The sequence below is a fragment of the Haemaphysalis longicornis genome, unplaced genomic scaffold, assembly GCF_048455015.1.
Source record: "Haemaphysalis longicornis isolate Haplotype H1 unplaced genomic scaffold, Haemaphysalis longicornis Haplotype H1 scaffold_7, whole genome shotgun sequence".
Lineage (NCBI taxonomy): Eukaryota > Metazoa > Arthropoda > Arachnida > Ixodida > Ixodidae > Haemaphysalis > Haemaphysalis longicornis.
Window position 1 is genome coordinate 172,858,655 of NW_027526422.1, and position 24,202 is coordinate 172,882,856.

A 24,202-nucleotide genomic window follows, 5' to 3' on the forward strand; every position below is an offset into this window, starting at 1 on the left:
CGCTCTATTAACACACCGAGCAATTGGATCTTCTCCAGCTCCGGTATTGTGTGATTACTGGTCGTCGTGACCTTGACCTTTTCTTGCTCCCTCGCGGGCTGTTTGCTCCCCTTGGTTCCCTTCGGCGGTACCACCAGCAACTCGGCCTTGCTTGGCGAGCAGATGAGCCCGGACCCGTCCAGCTGCTCCTCGATAGCGTTAACCACTTCCTCCAGCGCTCTTTTGATGTGCCCATTGCTTCCACCTGGGACCCATAGCGTTATATCGTCGGTATAGATGGTGTGTCGGACCCCACGACCCACGAGTCTCTCGGCCACCACGATCATTACTAAGTTGAAGAGTAACGGCGAGATGACCGAGCCTCGGGGGTTCCAACACTGCCGAGCCTTTTCTCTTGGAACCCCAGGTACCGGTGTTCATCGCGGTGGTCCGCCTCGTCAAAGTGCCCCTGCTATACTCGTACGACCTTTCCCATCTCCAGTCTCAGCTCCTGGGCCAGGATTGCACTGTCCCCTTCAAATACGTCTGTCACCTATTCATAAGCACGTGCTGTAGCGTCTTGGACACGCAGGACGTGAGCGAATCGGTTGGAGGTTCTCGATGTTTGGCGGCTTGCCCGGCTTGGGTATCATGAAGGTTTTGGCTGCCTTCCACTCCCTGGGCAGCGACCCCGCTCGCCAACATTTATTAAAATATTTGGTTATATATTCGATGGCCGGTTCGTTTCGATTCTTTAGTACTCTGTTCCTTACGTGATCGCGATCCGCGGAGGACTTCCAGTTAAGGTCATGCAGGGTTACCCGAGCTTCCCACACTCCGATGTCTGGGTCTAGCAGTTCGTTCACCACCCCTTAGTATTCTTGGTGCGTTTCTGCGGGGGTGACCGGCAGGTACTCGTCCTCGAGGTGTTTCTTCATCTCTTCTTCCCCGGGATCAGTCAACGCCCTGTCGACGATTTCGGCCAGGATGTTCTGCTGGTGCAACTTTGTATTAGTTGTGTTTAGAAGGTGTGCTAACATACTCCAGGTCTTGCGGCAGTGCATTTGTCCGTCTGCCGCCTTGCAGGCCTCGTTCTACTGCTGCGTGCATAATGTTCTGCTGTGGGTCTCGATCTCGCTGTTGAGGTCGGCAACCTTCTCGCGTAGCCTTCGGTTCGTTCGTTCTGTTTTCCACCTCGCCAAGATGGATCGCTTGGCCTTGATGAGGTGCGCCAGGCGGCTGTCGGTTTTGTCTATGCGCTCGTCAGTATCGATCTCTTTGGTGGCCTCTTTGGCCCTCTTCGCAACTCCCGTCATTAAAGCCTCGATGTCTTCAATTCCTGCGTTCTCGACGGGTAACAGACCGCGGAAAGCGTCCCAAACTGGTAATTTGTGTTTCCAATTGCTTCTGACGTCTTCGTTACCGTCAAGCGGGCAATGACCTCCCCGACATAGTGGTCGCTGCCCAGCTCGTGACGATGTTCCCCCATTCAAGGTCGGCCCCGCCGGCATTCCCCCTGACGAGATTGAGTTCGGGCATCGTGTCTCTGCAGACTGAGTTGTCGATTCTCGTGGGGTACGCTGGATTGTTAATGGAGCTGAAGCGCTAATCGGTATCGTCTTGCATCAATTCTCGCCCTTTTCTAGTGCCTTAAGGTAACCTCATGCCGGGCTTGTTCGCCGCATTGAAGTGCATGCAGGCCACCAGTCTGTTTTTGGGCACCGCCGCGCTGCTCGCCTTGTCTAGAATTGCCGTGAATGTCACCTTTCCGTGTGGCGGGCTGCTGTACACATCCAGTAAAAGTGTGCTCTTCTTTTTCTTCTCCCCCTGACCACCTACACGCAGGCGCATTCGATCGTGCGCTTGATTAACAGCTGTCTCACAAAGGTGATCCCTCTCTTCAGCTAGGCGCTAACTTGTCTTCTGCTGCGCCCGGCAGCCTGGAATGGCGGGCTGGCCTGCGGCCTGTAGCCCGAGAGCTTGACTTTCTCTGTGCGGGTCTCTTGCAAAAGGATTACGTCTGTCTTTCTCTTGACTTGTGTTATGTGTTGCTAAAGTTCCACCTTCTTCCCAGCATATCCGTTGCAGTTGCAGTGCCAGGATGTGTGACCTTTCACTGGGGTTGCTGCTGCGGTGGTTGTTGTTGCACTACCCATAATAGGTGCATCGTTTCTAATTGCACTGTGAAGTGCTGCACAGTCGTTGCCACCTGCTGGCATGCCTGTTCCATTGTGGTGAAACAGTCTGTGAATAACTTAGTCAAGGTTGTCTTCAGATACTTTTCGAATCAGTGTAGCCTGTCCTCCGAGTTGGCGATGGCGACTCTGTCGCTGGGTCTACGCACTTTGAGATTTTCTATCGCCCTTTTCTTCAGCGCCGGACCCGCTGTCGCGGTCGTTGTCCTCGAGTTCTCTTCTGCCTGTGGTTCATTCTCGGTAGTCACTTGTGTTGGTGGTAACTGGGCCTGCTTGTGTTACTGCTGTGGTAGCTGCGGCTGTTGCTGATGCTGTAACTGGGCCGCCAGCATTCTCTTGATCTCCGCCCTGTGTTTGTTAATCTTCTGAAACGTCACTTCTAACATGGTGTTCTTTCTTTCTTCGTAACGCCTCGTTCACCTGTGTGAGCCCCTTCATTGCCTCGTCCTCTCTCGGTTGAACGACCCTAGCCTTCCCGCCCCTTTGAGGCGGCGGCTGCTGCTGCTACTCGCTACTAGTCCACTGTTTTGCCGATGCTTCCCAGCTTACTCTGTTTGGATTGGGATTTTCCGCGGCTTCCGCCCTGGTTTCGTTTTCCGCTCTTGATGTCTGCGTGTCTCCTGGAACGTGACATACGCGGAGCACAGCTGATACGGTCGCGCCCGCTGTCGCCAGTGGTGGAAATTCCAAGGGTGCTAGCCGTGCCTGCTGTTTCTGCATTTCTCGCTGTTCCGCCATCTTGCACCCCTACAATTTTTCGTTACCACAGACGTTGTTTTAAACCATTCTTGCATTTTCTATAGCCCGCTGAGTGCTGTCCCTCGGAGATCTTAAATGTAGGTCTGAAATCGTGGCCGTGGCCCTCAAAGCGACGGGGGAGGCCATGCCACAGCACAGCACATACGTCGGCAAGGAGAACAAGTCCTGAGCATGGTTCGCAGAATCACGAACAGGGAATATGAACTCAGGGAACAAGACCTCTTACGACTACGGGATGCAGTCCTTATTTCACGAATAAGGTACTATGCAGCCTACACCAACTTCACTAAAACTCAGGAAGAAAGAATCGACGCTCTCTTTAGGAGGGCGACGAAGATTACGCAAGAGAATTTGATCAGTGCCAGCACCTAGCGATTTCTTGAGGCATGAACGCACAATACGCTGGAGGATATCATAGCTGTCCACAAGTATAGCTCCGACTCCAAGAAACAGTTCCAGGGCAGCAGATACTTCGGTGTCTGGGGTACACACCCCAGCAGCCTATTACACGGCTGAAACGTCTAAACCCACAGACTGCCAACCTACTCAAAGATGCACCGATACCAAGACACATGCATTGGCAATGCAACAGGGTCAGAAGGAGCAATAGAGATAAAAACCTGGATAAACGAGCAGCTGCGGAACAATTCAAGAACCACGTATATGCTGATGCAGCAGTAACAGACACCGAAGTATGCTTGTTGTGCTTTCTGATGCAATTGCATGCCAAATGTTGTCGGAGTTGCTTTTATTGCTTTCGGGTGATGTAGAGCTAAATCCTGGCCCTCCTAAACCTGACATCGCTGCTCTAGTCACCTCCATTAAACGCCTCGAAGAAGCCCAAACCGTTTTCCGTACAGAACTGTCTCACATAAAAGCAGCCCAATCCGCCCACGAACAACTGATTTCATCGCTGAGTAATCGAATCAACCTCATTGAACTAAAACAATCGGAACCAACTATGAGTGCTGAAATGGAAGAAACATGTCAAATAAAACAAGAACTTGAAGTTCTTAAAGCCGCACACATTGATGCGAACAATCGCATGCGTCGAAATAACCTTCTTTTCCTAGGCCTCAATGACTGTGAAAAAGAAACGTGGAAGGAATCAGAAAAAAAGATACTTGAATTTTGCACAACTCAGTTAAATGTTGAAATAAATTCCACGGATATAGAACGAGCTCATCGTCTTGGTAAATTTCAGGATAGCAAAAAACGCCCAATTATCATCAAGCTCGTCAACTACAAAACAAAAGAAAGCATCCTTGCGTGTGGCCGGAAACTAAAAGATACAGAGTACGCCATACGGGAAGACTTCGCATCGGTCACACGTTTCGCACGTTCCAAATTGTTGCAGTTCATCCGACCCAAAAAATGTGCCTTTAAATTACAGCTTGATAAACTTCATGTTGGTTCAAAATGTTACTTCTACGACGCCGCTTCAGACACAGTAATGGAAAGCACAAACAACCGCACAGAATTACCACCAGAAAGTGCATCAGCCGCTCTTACAGATACTACTGCAGATAGTGTACCACAAAGTCTTTCTGATGCTGGAAAATGACGCAGAACAAAACAAACTTTCCCTGTTTCGCCCCACTGCTCAGCACCATCTTGTGTGCACTTGAACATTGCATTTACTAATATCCGCAGCATCATTCCCAAACGTGTTTCATTATGCAGCTTCATTGAAGATATCACTGCTGATATCGTTTTACTAACAGAAACATGGCTACACGATGACATCTCTGATAACGAAGTATTTCCAGCAGATCTTAATTTGACCCTGTACCGTCATGACCGCCACGGCAGGCGAGGAGGAGGTGTGCTCATCGGCATCAAAAACACACTGTCATCTTCACTTATATTTCACGACGATGAAATAGAACTAACATGGGTTCTTGTCTCCAACAACACTGTCAAATCAGTCTTTGGTATCTGTTACCGCCCACCCGATCACCCTCCAACTTTCTGTGCCAGCCTCCAATCATCTCTTAATTCTGTTAAATTTCAGTTTCCTAATGCTGCCGTCTTCCTGTTCGGCGACTTTAACTTTCCACACATTTCATGGCCGCTGTTGACTACACTTAGTGGTTCGCCATCTAGTGAAGCCAAACAGTTCATTAATTTAGCGCTGGACTTCAACCTCCATCAAATCATTACGTGCCCTACAAGGGGCGATAATACACTTGATCTGCTGTTAGTATCCAATCCTGACGATGTAAAAGGCTTAACTCTCCTTCCTGGATTAAGCGACCATAATCTGATTCATATTTCGATCTCACTGCCAGTGATCAAAAGGTCACCCTCGAAAAAGTTTATATCTGATTATAAAAGAGGCAATTTTGAAGCATTTAACAGGGAATTAAGTGATTTCTTTCAAGACTTTAAGAATTCGTACTTAAACCGCTCAGTTAATACTAATTGGGAGATATACAAGAACATCATGTTAAACCTGAAAAATAAATACGTACCTAACATTCTTGTCAAATCTGATTCTAACCACCCATGGTTTAATCGACAGCTAAAATCACTCCTTAATAGAAAAAAACGCTTGTACAGGAAAGCCAACCAAACTAACAGTCCGGAAGTCTGGCAACGATACCAGCTATGTTCCAAACAGTATATTCAACAGTTAAGTGCCGCTAAAGATAAATTTTTTTCATCCGATTTACTCGCTATTCTTCAGTCGAACCCTACTAAATTCTGGCGTATTCTTAGCAATAAGTCAAAACATAGCCTTATAGAACTTATTGGTCCCGACAATATGCCTATAAGCACTGAAAAATGCGCCGATGCCCTCAATGATTATTTTTGTTCTGTATTTTCGCCTATTGGCACTTCTGTCATCGCCTCCGCGCTACCTCCTATCTCAAACACGATGCCTGTACTTCAGATCACCCCTGAGGGTATTTCTAACCTTATCAAGTCACTAAAAATTTCTTCTTCAGCCGGTGTTGATCAAATCAACAGCAAACTACTAATAAACACCATATTTCTTTCCAGTCAGATACTTTGTTTAATTTTCACACAATCGTTAGATTCCAGCATCGTTCCCGCCGAATGGAAAATAGCCCAAGTTGTTCCTCTCTTCAAATCTGGCAATCGTGCAGTACCATCTAACTACCGCCCCATTTCCCTTACGTGTGTCTCTTGCAAGTTACTCGAACACATCATAGCATCAAACCTTATGAAGTACCTTGAATCAATTAACTTCTTTTACCCTCACCAACATGGTTTCCGCAAATCATTATCATGTGAGATTCAACTGGCTGAATTTACACACGACATCTTTCACTGCATGGATGCTAACATACAAGTCGACGCCATATTCTTAGATTTTTCAAAGGCATTTGATCGCGTCCCGCACAATCACCTCATGCTTAAATTATCTACCCTCGGCATTCCCTCGAACTTGCTGCGCTGGCTGGAACACTTCCTAACTGACCGCATGCAACTAACTCTTGCTAATAACAAACACTCACCCCTCTCCAGCGTCACATCTGGAGTACCCCAAGGCGCATGTCTGTCTCCTCTGCTCTTTCTAATTTACATAAATGATTTATCGACTAATATTAAAACAAAATTAAGGTTATTTGCCGACGACTGCGTCATATATAACCCTACCCAACGCTCCAGCGATAACAGCACCCTGCAGCATGATCTCGACTCCATTTCTTCATGGTGCGATAAAGCGCTGATGCCTCTTAACCTTTCTAAATGTAAAGTGATGTCATTTTCTCGTAAGCACAACATAACCGAGCATTCATATAGCATCAAATCAACAGTGATTGATAGGACTGAAAAGTACAAATACCTCGGTGTGCACCTTACATCATCTCTATCCTGGGTACCACACATTGAATTCATCTGCTCTGATGCTTCCCGCACACTTGGATTCCTGCGCCGAAATCTTCAGTCTGCATCATCCGATATTAAAAAGCTGGCATACCTAACATTCGTTCGCCCTAAGCTGGAATACGCATCATCCATTTGGAATCCTTCACAGTCATATCTTTCTAACGATTTGGAATCAATTCAAAACCGCGCAACTCGTTTTATCACGTCACAGTACTCGAACGAAGTAAGTGTCACATCACTCAAACAAACCCTCGGTATTCCCAAGCTTGCATCTCGTCGCATTATCTCTCGCCTTTGCCTTCTTCACGCTTTCTATTACCCTCCTGAATCTAGACACGCTTCATTGATACCGCCGCCACGAACGTCATCCCGTTTGAATCACAATCATCCTATTGCCCGAATCACTTGCCATACGTCATCAATGAACTCGTCCTTCTTTCCTCATTCTATAGCGATGTGGAATACATTGCCGGATGATATCGCCTCATGTACTAACCGAAAAACATTTCGTGACAAGCTAAACTGTCAAATTGGTACGCTACCAATACTGATGTGATTAAACTCTGTTTAAAACATGTGAAATGCTGTTCCCTTCTGCGAGTTGTGTTTTACCTCTGCTATCTTGTAATTAATTTTTTTTTTGCCTTCCTTTTTTCTTACCCTTGTTTGTTGTTCATATGCTGTATACCTCGGCCAAGAGCCCCCCCTTATGTAATGCCCTCGGGCCTTTAAGGTGGAAATAAATGAAATGAAATGAAATGAAATGAAACAGCAAGTCTAGCGTATGCTGACCTCAAAGGAAAATTGGAGTACCAGCAGTGCATCCCCCTATGAAACCCATCTGGGCTGAATTCACAGCTATCGCCACTGCCCTTGCCCACACATCGAGCCCCACGAAGCACACGTACATATACACGGACTCAAAAGCGCCTGTCACCCACTGCTAAGCATGGAACTGCCCCGACCCATAGCTACGGCCATCAACAACAGCATCAAGGGAGCTGTAACAGTTTACTGGATACCTGGGCACGAAGGAATGGCAGGTAACGAGAAAGCTAATCAGCTGGCCAGAGAAGCCGCAGCCCGGGCTCCTGCCAACCTCAAACCAAATCAAACGCTCATGGTCGTTAGAGAACCTAAACTGAAGGACTACACCACGGGAAGGAGGGGACTACCACAGCTCTCGGACACGCTCATAGGACACCAAGCAACCCTAAAAAGACAAGCTCAAACACACACCTTCGACACTCCACCAAGATTACACAAGATATGGGGAGATTCTGACACACCACCGCCTACTTGCTCCGCATGTAACGTTATTTTAGGCAAAGATAACATCCTGTGGAACTTCACATCCGTATGCAACACTATAAACACACCCCACAAAGGATGGCTGACCGCAACAAGCAGCACCAAAGAACAAAGGCAACTGGCGGCGTACATCCAGCAGTGGCTTGAAGACGTCGCCAGAGGTCCTCTGGAATGTGAGGACTAAGCAGGCCTCCGTGCAAATATTTAATAAAAGCTTTTGTCTCTTCTCTCTTTCGACGGGGTTACTGACCACACAGGCGAAGCACACGTTGGCATCAAGGTTGGGAAAACGTCCTTTTTGTGGCGTACCTTTTCTGCACTGTTTGCAGGTGTTGAAGTATTTGCGATATAGGATGCACGTTCTTAACACGTGGCCATAACACATATAATTCGGAACCTTTTCGCCCTAGAAGGCAACGATAACGGTGGTTGTCTTGCCAAAACTTTTTGCGCCTCACGCTAGGAGATTTCTTTTGTTAACGACGTTCCGATCGATCAACATTGGATTGCCCTCGATAAAAAATGCCCCTAATGACGCCCTTGACCATACCAATAATGTAGTCTTGTACGCACCCACTCCATGTACCTTGTCACTAACACGTATGGTCTGAAGCTTGGCATACACAGAGCCTCCCTTCGAAGGGGGAAATCACCAATATGATGTTTTGGTGTAGGTTGGGGCAGAAGGCCTCCACCGCGCCGTCCTGTCTCTTGACCCTCGCCACCGCCATCATGACTAATGCCACGACAGCAGTCTGCGTCCTTGCCATGTTTAGGCCTCCCGCGGCCTCACGATCACCTTGATATCCTCTCTGGGCAACACGCCTGGCATCCTCGCTGCAATCGTTATCGATGCGATCACTTTTCTGGTGTAGTCTCTCGTCTTTACATTGCACTGGCGAGTAATGGCGGATCCAAACTCGCCGCCGGGGCTCTTATACGCCGGCCAACGTGCGACCAGTCTGTGCCCTCATTAAATTATTCCGAGGAAAACTCCTTAACCTGTACTTCGATGCACATCTGGCCGCCATTGTTAGGGCCAGGGGTCGGTGACTACTTCGGAGACGTTGCAATCTCCATCTGGGACGCCATGTTATACGACTCCACGGCGGGGTAAGGTCTAATAGGCATAGGCCTAGTGAGACGAAGTCCTCGGCCTCTAGGTTAGGCCTAACGGGAAGCCGCCGTCGCTCGAAAAATGTAGTCCCCGTAAATAAAAAAAAAATGGTACCCTTTGATCGAAAACACTGCCGGTTGGTTTCCCGCAACTTCTTGCACAAATTGGTAGCAATTATACCGTGGAAACTGTTAATTACTACTGCGGTAATAGACATTGAAGCCGGAGCCGATGTGAGTACGTCTGCACTTTTCGACGACCGCAGCGCTGCCTTAATTATTTGAAAAGTATTTTTGAGTGGAACACTCTTTTATTAAGCAACCTTGAGCAAAAGGCGATGGGAGAACTACGCAGATTCTCGTAACTGATCGAGAATTCGCCAGAAGCTTTGCCTCGAGTCTGCTAACCGCCGCAATGATCAGTGATGTCTATCTTGAGTGATGACATCAGTTATATTTCCCCGGTTACCTGGACGTTCGTTCCTGCCTGATGGTCTTCATAATGTAATCATAGCCTGATAATGGAATACTAATAATAAATTACGCGTCCCGCAATGTTCAAGAATATTTCAAAATGAGGAATGCGCGGTTAATGTTTTCCCAAAAATATTTCAATATTTTTGAGCTGTTTGTAGTGTCACTCGTTGAACATGCTATGTAGCTTGCATACAATGAAGCCTATCGCTGAATTTTTAAGCTTTCGTTGGCTTTCCATGCTTGTTCTTTATACTACGCCAACGCACGGGGCACCTTGAGTTGTCGAGGTATATGGTGAGTAGCGCTACCACGGTCTCAAGATGGACAGGAGTGTATCTTGACATACTTGTAGACATTTGGTGCTTGCAAACCACGGACCCGAGAGCATGTGGCCGCACCCCAGGCTGGGCACGGCTTTGGTGCATCCTTGGAAAATGGCCTCCTGGTGGCTGAGCCAAATACGCGGTTTTTTTGGACCTTCATGGCTCCATGACGGAGGCAAGACGTCACTGTAGCCCTCCCTCGGGTAAATGGTTCTCCCGGTCTGATCCATCACGGAGTGAATCAGCGAGTCGCCGTTTGCGGTCCTGCTTTCAATTATTCCCCTTTCGTCTTCTATAGAAACCTAGTCCTGTCATCTCTTTTCTTTTTCATTTCTACGTTTGTCTTGGCGGCGAGGGTTAACCCCTACAAAAAAGACATCACTCTTCATTTCAAAGATAGGGTTATATTGGTAACATACAATGGGTGTGTGCCGCAAAGTCCCGTTCTCTTGTTGGGCTCAGTGGTGGGCGACTGGCCTTGCCGATGCATTTATGTTAGCTTTTACGGCTTTGTTCTCCACCGACACGCAAAATGACTGATCGACAACGCAAAAAATACACCGGCGGTGAAGCAGCAGTCAACCAATGACGTGCGTAGGCGAGTGTCAGGGAATCGAATGCCACGGCGTGTGCTCTGCTTGCATTTATCTTTCACCGCGGGTGTTTCTCGAACCGTCGAACTACATTGAGAATACCGAACACTGTAGATAAAAAGCAGACTATTCTTGGCTAGTGGCGTTGGGGCGAAACATTCTCCCCATCAAGTTAGATAATTCATTTGGCATGAAAAAGAAAGAATAGAACATGCGCTTCACTCGGGGCACAGACAACACAGCCCGCCGCAGCCTGGCGGTAAAATAAAATCACAAAAAGAACAAATCTAATGCACGGTTCGGGGTAATATCATGATGCCAGCGAACAGCCACACGCCAAAAGTCGTGCTGGCTCTCGACCTAAAGAGGACCTTTGACAGTGTCACCCGCCACGCTATATTAGTCAACCTCAATAGTCTAAACTGTGGGAATTTTAGTCAACCTCAATAGTCTAAACTGTGGGAACCGGACTTACAACTATGTCCGATACTTCTAGTCAGGACAGAAAGTAATATTAAGATAGGAGACGTGGCTTCGCGACCCATCGACCTGGGGAAGGCGGGGTACGCCACAAGGAGCGGTTCTGTCGCCCATATTGTACAATAGCGCCCTGTTTGGCCTCCCCACTAAACTAGGGGTCACACCAAATCTGCGCCACGGCTTGTACGCCGGCGATATAATGGTGCGGACTGGTAAGGGCTTTTGGTGGGGATGCAGGACTGCCTGCAACTGGCCGCCGAGTTAGTCAATAAATAAGCCAAGAGCGGCGGCCTCTCTTGCTCACTGCAAAAATCAAAGCTCCTCACTGCACACAAGTGAAGGAGGCAAGTCCCAAGCATCGAGATCGTCCTAGATGGCCATACCACCAGGCCTTCCCTTGACATCAGGATCTTAGGAATGTTCTTCAAGACGGACGGCGGGAATGCAGTTCTTATCAGCCTCCTCAAGCGCACTACCGAGCAAGTCACACACATGCTCCGAGGAATGAAGACAGTGTATGGGCATGAAAGAGGCGGACACTCTTCGGCTCCTCGAAGTCATTGTGATATCCCGACTGGCTTGCTGCCTTCAATATGCGATACTCAATTGGTCTGCAACAGCTAAATTGGACGCATTATTCGGAAAGACATATAAGGAGGCTGTCGGGCTCCAAGTAAGCACCTCGAATAAAAACTTAAAAGTGGGTATTCACAATAGAGTGGCTATAGTCACCGAGGCTCATCTATAAAACTTGCGACAAATAGGGTCACCTCTCACTGGGAGAAGCCGCCTAGATAGACTATGAATGACATCCCCTCTAGTGAGACGGTATCAGGATGTGCCAATTGAACTGTGAGAGGAGATTATAGCAGCGCGCATACTGATACAACGCATAGTAAACGCCGGGCATACTGATACCCCACATAATAAAAAAATTACCCCGTATAATAAACGCACCCCAAATTTGCTTCGGTTTTAAGCGAAAAAACACTGCGTTCATTAAGCGAGTAAATACGGTAGGCATTGACGAAGCTCTTGATATAGTCACTGCACCCGTACTAGATGCTACACAGTCCTCCACTCCTCAAATTTTTTGTACGAAAAAAAAAACAAGCCAAGGCCTTGGTGAAACGCGGAGCGCGAGATGCCGAGGAAGGAACAAAACAAAGCTTGGACAACCCGTAGAAGGTATTCTACAACCCGAAACGTGGTTGCTTTCAAACGTGCAGAAGTGAAGGGCAGGCGGATTAGACATTCGGTAAGAACTGGCAGTAGGAAAATGGTTTTTACATCCATTACACACGCACTGACAGACACAAAGTTTGGAAAATAATTAGTGCTCTTCAAGGAGATAACACAAGCCCTCTACCAGTAGTGAGCACAGCTGGAGACGACCTTGGAGGTCAAGCCAACGCTCTTGGGGAACACTTCGAGGGTGTCTCCACTTCTTCTCGCTACACTACACAATTTTTAGAAGACAAAGACGTAAAGGTTTAAGCAGACGGATGGGTAACAACTGCCAATTCACTAAGCACGAGTTTCATGCTGCGCTTTCTACCTTTCATAAAACTGGCTCAAAGGCCGACAATATTACATCTGAAATGTTAAAAGTTGCCCATCAAGACACGCAAAAAAATTGTTTTTATTCAACAAATATTGGCAAGCCCAACGTGTACCGAAATGCTGGAAAGAAGCCATTGATGTCCAAGTAGTGAAATACAGAAAGGATTGGTCTTTAGCGGGCAGCTTAAGTCCTATTTTATTAACGAGCTGCCTGTGTAAGCTTTTAGAAAAGATGAAAACGAAAACAGGTGCCTAATCTATTTTTTTAAACAAAAGGGAACTTTAAAGAGCTCTCAGTGTGGTTTCCGCTCAGGAGGTCAACCACCTACAGGCTTGTAGGGTGTGAACATCACAAAAGAGACGCATTTTACATAAACAACACTGTGCTTCTATTTTCTGTAATCTCGAAAAGGCCCATGATACCGAAAAGCATTACGGCATCTTAAGTGATCTCGTATCATTTAGAGTTTGCGGCAAAAAGTTTAATATGCCAAAGGACTACCATGCACCCAGAACATTTCGGATGCGGCTTGGCACTATTATACATGAATGTTAACTCAAGAATATGGCGTGCTTCAGGAAAGTGTCGTCAGTTTCTCGGTTTTAATTTTTTCAATTATTACTTTAAATATTATTAACCCCGCTCACGTTTTTATCCAGTTTGCGTGGAGGATGTGCAGATAAGTTTTGGGTCTTGCAATCGGTTCATTTGCGAGAAACTCGTGCAAGTTGAAGTGAATGGTGGAGATGCGCAAATGAAAACGATTTTAAATTTGTAGTGGACGACGTTATATACCTGCTTTTCTCAAAACTACGATGCATGCAAAAAGCTCCATACGTCACTCGGGATGGAAAACTCAACCCGGTGAAAAAATTCAGATGTTCTTTGGCGTTAAGCTGGATGAGAAGTAAGCTTCATCCCCCGCATCAAAAGTCTGAGAATTAAATGCTTGAAAACCCTTAGTATTTTGAACGTTCTCTCAGGCCAGTTATACGAGACTGATTAAGCTTGCTAATTGAAATTATTCAATAGCTTAGTTCGATGGAGGCTTGATTACGGCAGTGTTGTTTATCAATCAGCCCCAAATCCTACTGTAAAACTCCTAGAACTAGTGTGCCACATGGGACTTTGATTAGCGAGCAGTGTTTTTCTAAGAAGCCCCAAGAAAGCTTGTATGTAGAATGAGATATGTGGTCGTTGCAAAGCCAGCCTGACTATACAGCCTTTTTACACACAGGTTGTGACGGCGCAGAGCAGCCGTCGGGGAAAAAGAGATCGGCCAGGGCCGCAGACACGACTCAACGCTTCTACAGTCAGACAAGAACTGTTTATTTCTCGCTCCGAGCACACGAGGGGCGAGCACACGAGGGGCGAGCACCCCGCGGCCGCAGGCACGGCGTCTGGTGTCGGAGGGTCGGCGTGGGAACGAGAAGAGGGAGAGAGCCGCAGTCCGCAGTCGCGCGTAAGTGTGCCGGAAAGCACTTACGTTATATAAACACAGCGCGCCACGCCACATTCCGGGGTTCTGAAAAATGTCGTCCTGACATTTATGTGTAACACTCCCCTGCGGGCTGTAGACAGGAAACACTTAGTTTTGAGAGTCACAACACGGCTGCGAGAACTCTGCAATGGGCGACAAGTATGGCTTCAGCTTTTCCACGTGAACTATTTCGCGGCACGAACCATCCATGAGTTCAAACTCATAGTTCACAGGAGAAACACGAGACACAATACGATGAGGACCTGTGAACTTCCGCTGAGCTTTGATGCCGACGGGAGGTATCTTTAGGAGCACCAGCTGGTATTTTTCAAACGTGATAATCTTACGGCCCCTGTCGAAGTAGGTCTTCTGCCTTTCTTGCGCCAGTTTGATGTTGTTTGATGCCAATGTCCGAGCTTCGTTCAGTCACTCACGTACTAGCGCGGCGTAATCTGATGATTCCCGGAGCTCGGCAAGTTCTTTGCGATTGAAGCTGACGTCGAGAGGCAACACTGGATCTCTGCCGTACACCAGAAGAAAGGGCGTCTCCGGAATGGTGTCTTGGTAGCCGGTGTTGTAACAAAACACAACGTATCGCAAGATATCAACCTATTTTTCGCCTTTGGCGGTCAACATGCTGATCATTTGCTTCAGTGTCTTGTTGGCCCTCTCGCACAGTCCGTTCGCAGCTGGGTGATAGGCTGTAGTAGGAGAATGGTGAATTCCACGGTGCTGAAAGTATGCTGCCGTAGATTTTGCCATCATCTGAGTGCCACGGCCGGTAATAATTACCGCTGGACAGCCATGCTTCAGAATGATCCGACGTTCAATGAATTTTTGAACAGTCACGGCTTCTATGTTGCGGACCGGTTTGGCCTCTACGAACTTTGTTAAGTAGTCGATAGCAACGATGATGTACTTGTATCCCCGTGACGACTTGAATGGTCGAACAATGTCGAGAACAATCGTGTGGAATGGAGAATGCACTTCAATCGGCTGCAGGAGACCTAGCGGTGCAACTGGTGAGGTCTTCATTCGTTGACAAAGGTCGCAATGGTTGACAAAACTTTTGATTTGCTGGTACATCTTCGGCCAGAAGTATTTCAAGCGGATGGCTTCGAACGTGCGTCGGATAGCCATGTGAGCTCCGTACTTGCCTCCGTGAAATTCGTTAACAACTTCAGCCCTTTTGCTTGCAGGAAGGCACATCAGAAAGCGTTGGTGAATCGGGCCCTGATCTCTCTTGTAGAGAACGCCGTCATGTATGACGAACTTAGATCGTGCTCGCTTCAGCTGTTTTCTGGTACCGGATTCTCCCGCTAAGAAGATGAAGATCTCTTTGCAGAAAGCGTCTGTATATTGTGCTTCATCGAAGTTTGCCAGCGGTTGGCGTACGTCTTCAGAAGAAATTTGAAGAACTTGGTCGGAGTTTTCTTCAGAGTGAGGGATTCTAGACAAGCAATCAGGAGGTCCGTGTAGTCTGCCGGATTTGTAGATTACTTGAAAATCGAGCTCTTGCAGGACAAGAGACCAACGGAGTAATCTTTGATTTCCCTCTTTTTAGCGCATCACCCAACAGAGCGCATGATGGTCAGTCACAACCTGAAACTTCCGTCCCATTTGATAGGGGCGATGTTGTTCCAAGGACCATTTCACAGCTAACGCTTCGAGTACTGTTGAGGTGTAGTTGCTTTCAGCGCCTTTAAGAGAACGGCTCAGGTAGACTACAGACCGTAACTTGCTACATTCGTCCTCTTGTAGAAGTAAAGCTCCTAGACCCAGCCGCGATGCGCCCGTGTGCACTTGAACGTTTAACCGCAAATCGTCTGAAAATAGCTTCAGCAGTGGTGGCTCACAAACGCAAGCCATTAGTGTTTCGAAAGCATCTTGCTGTGGGTCTTCCCATTGGAAGTGAGTGTCCTTTTTCAACAGCGGGCGCAAAGGTGCGGCATGAACGCTGTAGTTGGGGATAAACTTCCTGAAGTACGACGTAAGTCCTATAAATGACTGAAGCTCTTGGACGTTCCTCGGTGGAGGGAACTTCTTCACAGCTGTCAGTTTCGTCGGATCCGGAGAAACTCCCTTTTCTGTGACTACGTGTCCAAGGTAAACAATTGATGTGCAAAAGAGAAAACACTTCTGTGGCTTGAACTTACGTCCAGCCTTGCGAAATCGGTCGAATACTTCTTGCAAGTGGCTCAGGTGTTCTTCAAATGTTTTGCTATAGATTACACAGTCGTCCCTGTAAACTAGAGCATTGTCGTACTTGAGGTCTCCAATGACTGAATCCACTGCGCGCTGACACGTGAAGGGTGCTCTTTTCAATCCAGAAGGCATACGAAGAAATTCGTACAGTCCCCATTAAGTGACAAATGCAGTTTTTTCAGTGTCGGCAGGGTTCATTGGAATCTGGTAAAAACCTGAAACCAAGTCCATGACTGAGAAGAATTTGCAACCAGTGAGAGCTTGCAATGCGTCTTCAATTCTTGGCATAGGATAGACTGTGTCTTCCGTGACTGCATTGAGGCGCCGGTAATCGACACAAATGCGTATCGAGAAATCTCTTTTTGTGACCAGTACCAACGGTGATGCCCATCGACTTTTGGATGGTGAAATTATTTTGGCATCAATTAGGTCCTTGATCATCGCTTTCACGATGTCGCGTTGAACAGGAGATAGTCGGCGAGCGCCTTGTGCGATTGGTTTTGCGTCTCCGGTCGGTATTGTGTGTTCCTCAACGGAACAGTTCCTAACATCTGTACTGCTTGAGCAAAAGCATGCGAGGTTTGCTGCGAGGAGCTCCTTTGCTTGTTCGAACTGGCTATGTGTCAGCGTTGAACCAGCATTGAATGAAATGCCATTCAAGTTTAAGGTCTGATGCTGAGCTTTACTGCAAGGGGCGGACGCTGGTTCCTCCATATCCTCAGGAGACGGCAAAGTAGTGCAGCGGAATATATTCTCTGCTTCGTCAGCGCTGATATCTAACTCTGAGATGTCGGAGACGACTTCCGCCAATCCCACTGTCATGCCAGGAGTCAGGATAACAGGTTGCGTTGAACAGTTCGTAAAGAGGACGTAGAATATTCGTTCCGTTGAGCTTATTAGCGCCGGTTCGAGAAGAACGGAGTGTCGCTCAAATAGCAAGCGCGTTCCACCAACCTCCACCTCTGCGTTTTCTTCCAATTGGGGTGAGCTAGCAAATTTGACCTTTACAAGCTTCCGCGATGTTGCTGGAATGTGGGTCTTCTTTATAAGGTTAATCTTCGAAAGTCGCTGAGGCTTAGGCACCTGAAAGGTGTTCGTACCCCAGTTATTAATGGCTTTCGATGTCACCAGAAAGTCATTCCCAAGGAGAAGTCGTTCGCTCTCGAGGTGAGGGACAACGATGAAGGTTTGGAGGAATGCTTGGCCGTCAGCAACAATAGACGCAGTCACTTCTCCTAAATTGATCAGTGGCTGTCCGTTTGCTCCTTTTAAATGCAGGGAAGATGGCTTAATTTCTAGCTCAAGCTGCTGTGCCAAGACAACATTCATTAGGCTTCTCATTGCTCCTGGGTCCAAAAGTGCTGAGATCGTTCTTCTCTCAATGGAAACATCGATGCTTTTTCCGCCCGCTTCCGTGTGACATGCAACACGCTTGACTAATGATGACCTCTCACGGGCGTCAGAGGCATCACATCGTCGTTTCCCTGGCTGGCACTGGTGAAACGCTCTTGCCATTCCAAAAACTGCTGTGTCAACGGCTGTCTACAGCGCGGGACGAAATGTCCAGATTTCTTGCAGTTCAGGCAAAGACGGCGTACCTGTGTCTGCTGGGGAGTTGAACGCTGAGCGCTGTGTGAAGGTGACGCTGGTTGCGACATCCCTGCAGCGTTTCTCGGCGATCGAGGAGACGAAGTTGGGGGCGTGCTTCCGGATCTGTTGGGTGGTTGTTTCCTTGAGGGAGAAACTGGTGGGCTTTGCTTTTTGGGTGGTGCAGCCTTCAGTGTACTGATGGTCACGGTGAGTGCTGGCGCTTTACCTGTAGTTGACGACACTTGATTGAAGCGCACTAGCGAATCGAACAGCTGGTCCAGAGACTTCAAAGTCTTGTCGAAGAAATGCTTTTTGGCTTTCTGTGAAACAGTGGCCAGGATCAGCTTGCATTTCTCGGCCTCGGCCTCGAGGTAGCTGCACTGCTCGATGAGCTCCAATTTTCGGAGGGCGAAGTCCGTGCATGACTCTCCAGAACGCTGGCTCGCGCCGTACATCTTCTGCGTCGTTTCAACTTCATCATCCAGGTTGTAGCGCTTGCGGAAAACTGATTTCAGCTGATCCCAGGTTGTGAGGTCCGCTGCCTTCAAATGGTGTCTCATCCACATGAAGTCTTTCGGTGGCAATTTCGAAACGATCAGGAGGATGGCTACGTCGTTGGCAATTCTGAAGGTTTTGAACCAAAACTGTGTTTGGTAGAGCCAAGCCGTGACGTCCTTTCCAAGTAGTGGAAGTGAGGCAGCCGCAACGGAAGTGAGAGGCGCCTTCTCTTTACCTGGAGTTCCTGCAGTTTCAGATTTGGCCGAGGTTCCTGGCTGTGGTGAGCTTTTCTTCTTTTTGGTTTTCACCTGACTACCTGAAGCGCTCGTGTCAGCAGGTGAAGAAGCTCCACGCATCCCTGCTTCGACCTGGTCGAGGCGGCACAACACTGGCGAAAGCATATCCGCGATCAGTTCTTTCGTAGCTTGCAGATGCACTTCAATGTCAGTTGCTGGCGGCTGACGCACTGTAAAAGTCTGTGAGGATAGCGAGGCTGCTGTTTTCAGCTCCGTCAGTTGTCGCCGCATCCCTTCAACTTCTTCCCTCAAACTTCTCACCTCTTCGACTTTGGCTTTGTACGCTTCCGTCTTGTCCGTGTCGTCCATGGCTGCGAAACTTTCGATGGATAGCTCCATTATGTTCACAAAACGTGGGCGACGTTGACCTGTAGGAAGCGGTGATACAAGGGGTGGTCGAAGAGAGCGTAGACCCCACATACGTTGAATAACTGCTTAATTAAAATCCCTGGTCCCACGTTCGGGCGCCAAATGTGACGGCGCAGAGCAGCCGTTGGGGAAAAAGAGATCGGCCAGGGCCGCAGACACGACTCAACGCTTCTACAGTCAGACAAGAACTGTTTATTTCTCGCTCCGAGCACACGAGGGGCGAGCACACGAGGGGCGAGCACCCCGCGGCCGCAGGCACGGCGTCTGGTGTCGGAGGGTCGGCGTGGGAACGAGAAGAGGGAGAGAGCCGGAGTCCGCAGTCGCGCGTAAGTGCGCCGGAGAGCACTTACGTTATATAAACACAGCGCGCCACGCCACACAGGTAAAAAAACTTCACTTGTAAAAGATTCTTAGAACAACTTAATACATGACACATCCTCTAGGCATGTTCTTAAAAAACTGCTTTACTTGCGCATATTTATGCAATATCTCGAACCACTTTCGCACCTAACATGTGAATTTCGTGTAAAGACACGTACAACATCAGCTTTACTGACGCCAGTGTACCATAGAAACGTTCGCCATTGCATGTGACGTGTAATTAGCAAATATCGGCAACAACAAAGCGCCCAGTGTTTCCGTACACCAACATTTTGAATCCTTTAACACAGATACCATTACACGGAATTTTACATGGCGGCACCCGAAACACACTGCTGTATCCTGTGGTGCTTGGATACCAATTTCTTTGCCTCTGAAAGGCCTAAAGCTAACACCAGCACATTTCAGGTGAAGCTCATAGAATTGTGATGGCTGTAAAACATAAAAATGTTGGGACTTTTCCACTAACGTGAAACCTGGGGAGGTGCGAAGCATGCAATCTTTAGGTGTATTCTTTAGGTGTATTTTCGCCAACGGACATGAAACCATTGGGAAGTAGACCTAAACAGCTTTGCTGTGAAAGTCTCGGGGCTTTGAAGCACAAAGCGTTCTTGCGCGAGGCACCGGAAAACAAGCGTTCAGCTAGGTGTGTTCTGTTAGTACGCTTTACGTTTTAGCGCGAGGCCTAAATAAATGGTTGTACCGGTGTTTTAGCACCGTCACTACATCAACGATGACATAAGACGATGACGACATTCTAGCGCGAGGCGTAAACGAGTGCTTTGGTACTGTAACTACAGCGACGATGACATGAAACGACGACACGAGACGCCAGCCCCTAAGGAGGTTCGCCTCTAATACGATAGAAAATACATCGGTAAGACATATATAAGGTCTCTTTGAGAGCAGTGGCTGCCCTGTATTTTGCAAAGCCTCAGCAAAATGCATTGTTGAACTCGCTCCTAAATACCCTCAACGTCACTCCATGCTATCAGGCTCGAAATCACAATTCAAAGGACGGCTGCTCCAGCCTTTCGTAACATTGTAGACATTACATCTGTGCCGTACTCGGACATGAAATTACATATCAAAAGAAAAATTTCTGAAATCTGGAGAAAAGATGGCGATACACAAACAGAAAACAAGCTTTATGTAATAAATAAATTGCAGGCAGGTACACAATAGAAGATCAACGCATATCTGTGGAAGTAGCAGTTCCTCGTTTAACAATGGGGCACACATATTGCTCACGTAGACGTATTTTAAATAAGACACCACGGTCAAATTCTGATAGATGAGAATGGTGCTCTGTATGTAGTTCATGCGCTACTGTATGTAGATAAATCGAAGCAGAAAGACGCGGAAAATTTTCTGACCTATGCAAAACCACATCTTACAACTTTAAGCATACTCATATTGGAAGAAGCAATAGTATATTCCACAAGAGCGCTGATTTACCTTGCGGACGTCGTTTTTTCAAAAAAAAAAAAAAAAAACGTTCGCACGGTGTGTGACCGCAGCATGATCCTCAGCGATGAAGACAGTGCCGAGGGCTTTTTCTGTGATGCTCAGGGGCCTCAAATTTTTTTCCTCGGCAAAAAGTCGTCGAGGCCGCCTGTTTTGAGGAACCTGCGTGCTTATGTGCCTCAAACTGTTTTTATATCTACTTTTAATCGCTTACCGTTGCCTTATGCACAAAGTTTTAGATAAGCATCTCCAACCGAAACACACGGCACTACTTTTGGCGGTTTTTGACACAGTAGCCCTTGAGCCTCCAAGCACCACCACCACCATCACTATCATCATCATCACTGTCACCATCATCTCAGTGTTTCCTCCAGGCAGGCTCAGCGCCTAGGGCGTTGTCCTGCCGAACAGATGGACGTAAATAATTTGGGACGGCCGCGGTGCCCGTTTTTTAATGGAGGAAAGCAACAAAATGGCGCAGTGTCGGTTTATGGGAAGGGGTTAAAGTTGTGCAGGCACTCCAAATTATTCTGGAGCTTTAAACTAGCGCGCTCATAAAGCCGAGGTGCAGCAACGGGGTATAAAGACCAACACTTTCAAATACTTGATTTTTTCACGCTGCTTTTTAAATATACATACAGTATATGCAGGATATACTCCTCCCTATATGCAGGAGTTCACGTTTTCTAAATACCCCGACAGTCTAGATTTTGAATAGTAACTAATACCCGGGCCAAAGACGCAGTGATTCGTTTATTGAGGGGCAGTGGTCCAACCTACCTTTCCGAGTTCAGCCACAACAATGAGGGTGATCACATTAGCACGTGGGATGAGCTGATGATAGTCGCCGATGCGTGAGTAAAAATGACGCAGGTACTTCGAGTGGTCCCGGCTGGTGCAGGTTAAGGTGATAGTGGGCATTGCGGGAATTGATACCAAGACAGTGACCACCACATTTGCAATATTCAATCTATTATTACGGCGTTGTGAAACGACTTAGAAACCTTCGTTTTTTCAGGTGTACTAGCTGGGCACCCAGTGCAGATGGGATCTTCCACCAACGCTGCCTTGGCTACGTAAGTAGCACCCGTGTTTCGAGAACAAGCATATCTCTACTGAACATAAACTCGTAATCATTGTCACGTGGAAACTCAACCTGTTTATTCTAAACGGCACTGACGTGGTGCCTCTCTAGTACTATGCATGAGTTTTCTTACTATAATCGTTTGTCTTTGCGAAGTTTTCTTTTTTTTTCACTTAAAATGACTAACCGGCTTGAGCAATCACCCTTCATAGCAGTATACACACACCATTAGCAGGAACGCGCTTTTTTAGTTACTCAGGCAATGGGTACTTATATAACTACCATGCCATCATTTCCCGTGTAGTACCAGTACGTCTTTCTTGCACAGGGTTTGAAGTCAGAGGCGACAACATTTCTCTAGTTTCCCTTTAAAGGGACACTGAAGTGACTAATAAACAGTGCGTGAGTAGGAGCGCAAATTGTAGTCCATGGAGTCTGTAGGCTATGTTTCGACCGCTCTCGCTGCGTTTGCACATCTTTATTAACCAGAAAAATCAATTCAGAAATGCTTGCCTCCTCTTTGCATCATCGCCCATTTCCTGTAGAGTCTTGTATGACGCCAGAAAAAATGGCTTGGCTTGACTGCGACACTCCAGGGCTCGCCGACCTTCCGACAGGGTTAGTCGGCCAAGCGTTTAGTCCGCCTGCCGCCGACTTGTCGTCGCAATTCGTTTGCTTAGTAGAAACAGCCACGACACGTTTTCTGAATGGAAGAGTATGCCTTTTTTAGTTTGTTAGTTAATACACTGTATCAAGCACCAATTACAAGGTGCTTTGCACATGCGACGCTTGGCTGACTGGTACGCTATTACGAAAATCTAAGGCCAATTGAAGGCGGAAGACGAGTCAGCGCAGTTAATATAGGTGCTAAAGAAATAAAATCAACCAAAACGTTTGCTGTAAAGTATAAAACTAGGGATCAGAAAGCACTTCTTTGCGCTGGGTGAACAAGCACAGCAGCCAGCAGCACGACCACACATGTGCGAACGCTTTCCCGTCTAATGAATGCAATTTTAAGAAATGCAATTGGTAGACATGAGATATTGCGGAAATTTGGGGGACGCCTACTGCACGAGCGCTATAAAACAAATAGTCATCTAAGCTGCTTGAAATGCTAAAATTAAATAAAAATGTCAACTTGGAATAGAATATATACTTTATGTTTCCATTTCCGGCAGCGCTGGCTCGGGGCCGATTGGTCTGTAGCGCTAGTTATATTATTTTACAATTAACAAGTTCGAATACCCGACAGCACATTCTCTTTTTTTGTTTGTTGATTTCTTCGGTTTCGTCCGATGTTTTCTATACTGAATTCACCATTTTTTCGCTGTAACGTTCATTGGAAGACGAGCGACTTCACAGAACGCGCGCAGACTGACTCTGACGTGCTAGCGAAATCTCTTTGGCAGGCTGTTGCCAACGAGGCATTTTGTTATCGTTGGCATGCTCGTTGGCAGTGACTGCTTGCGGGCAGTGCGCCTTGTCTTTATGCAAGGAAAACTGCCTTCAGCTTTGTGACGGCCTGCCGGGAACCTTATCCACCAGAAAGACTTGCTTTCTCCTCCGTCACCTGATCGACCTTATAACAAGCAAGGAGGCAACCAATCGCCACCTGATCCGCACAATCAATTCATACAAGGAGACTCGAACCAACTTTTCAAGGATCTGGAAACAAAGTACCTCCAAACCGAAAAAAGCTATCACCAACTACCTTACACAGGAATACTGAATGAAGGCCTCTACAAACCGTTCCAACTATACGAACTACGGGCTGTAACTGCCGAAAACAAGCGCAACAGCGCTCCAGGACAGAAGCACATCTCCTACGAAGTATTAAGCAACCCTGACGACGAGGCTCTCGAGACCTTTTTAAAGTCTATTAACGACTTTGGACTAGAGGCAAGATCCTGCAGCAGTGGAAAACAGCAGAGATAAGATTTATTCCAAAGCCAAGCAAATCCCCGCACATTGATAATTTACAGCCAATATACCTCACATCGTGCGTGGGGAACGGTGATGAAAAGGGTTGTGCTCAACCGTATGAGCAATACCTGGACGAAATCCAGCAAATGCCTGACACCATCTGTGGATTTTCAAAGCATCTTGGAACCCAGGACGTGCTGATTCAAATAAAAGAAGAAATCCTTGTCCCCGCCTCTCGACACTTCCCGCGA

General features: G+C 47.3%; 1 long non-coding RNA gene across 1 annotated transcript in view; it reads left to right on the forward strand.

The window, feature by feature from the left end:
• LOC144147233 (uncharacterized) overlaps positions 1 to 24,202 on the forward strand; it is a 58,062-nt gene that overhangs the window by 27,414 nt on the left and 6,446 nt on the right. Inside the window, exon 2 of the long non-coding RNA XR_013317871.1 lies at positions 21,963 to 22,020. This is a non-coding gene — a long non-coding RNA (uncharacterized LOC144147233). The remainder of the gene's footprint in view (positions 1 to 21,962; positions 22,021 to 24,202) is intronic.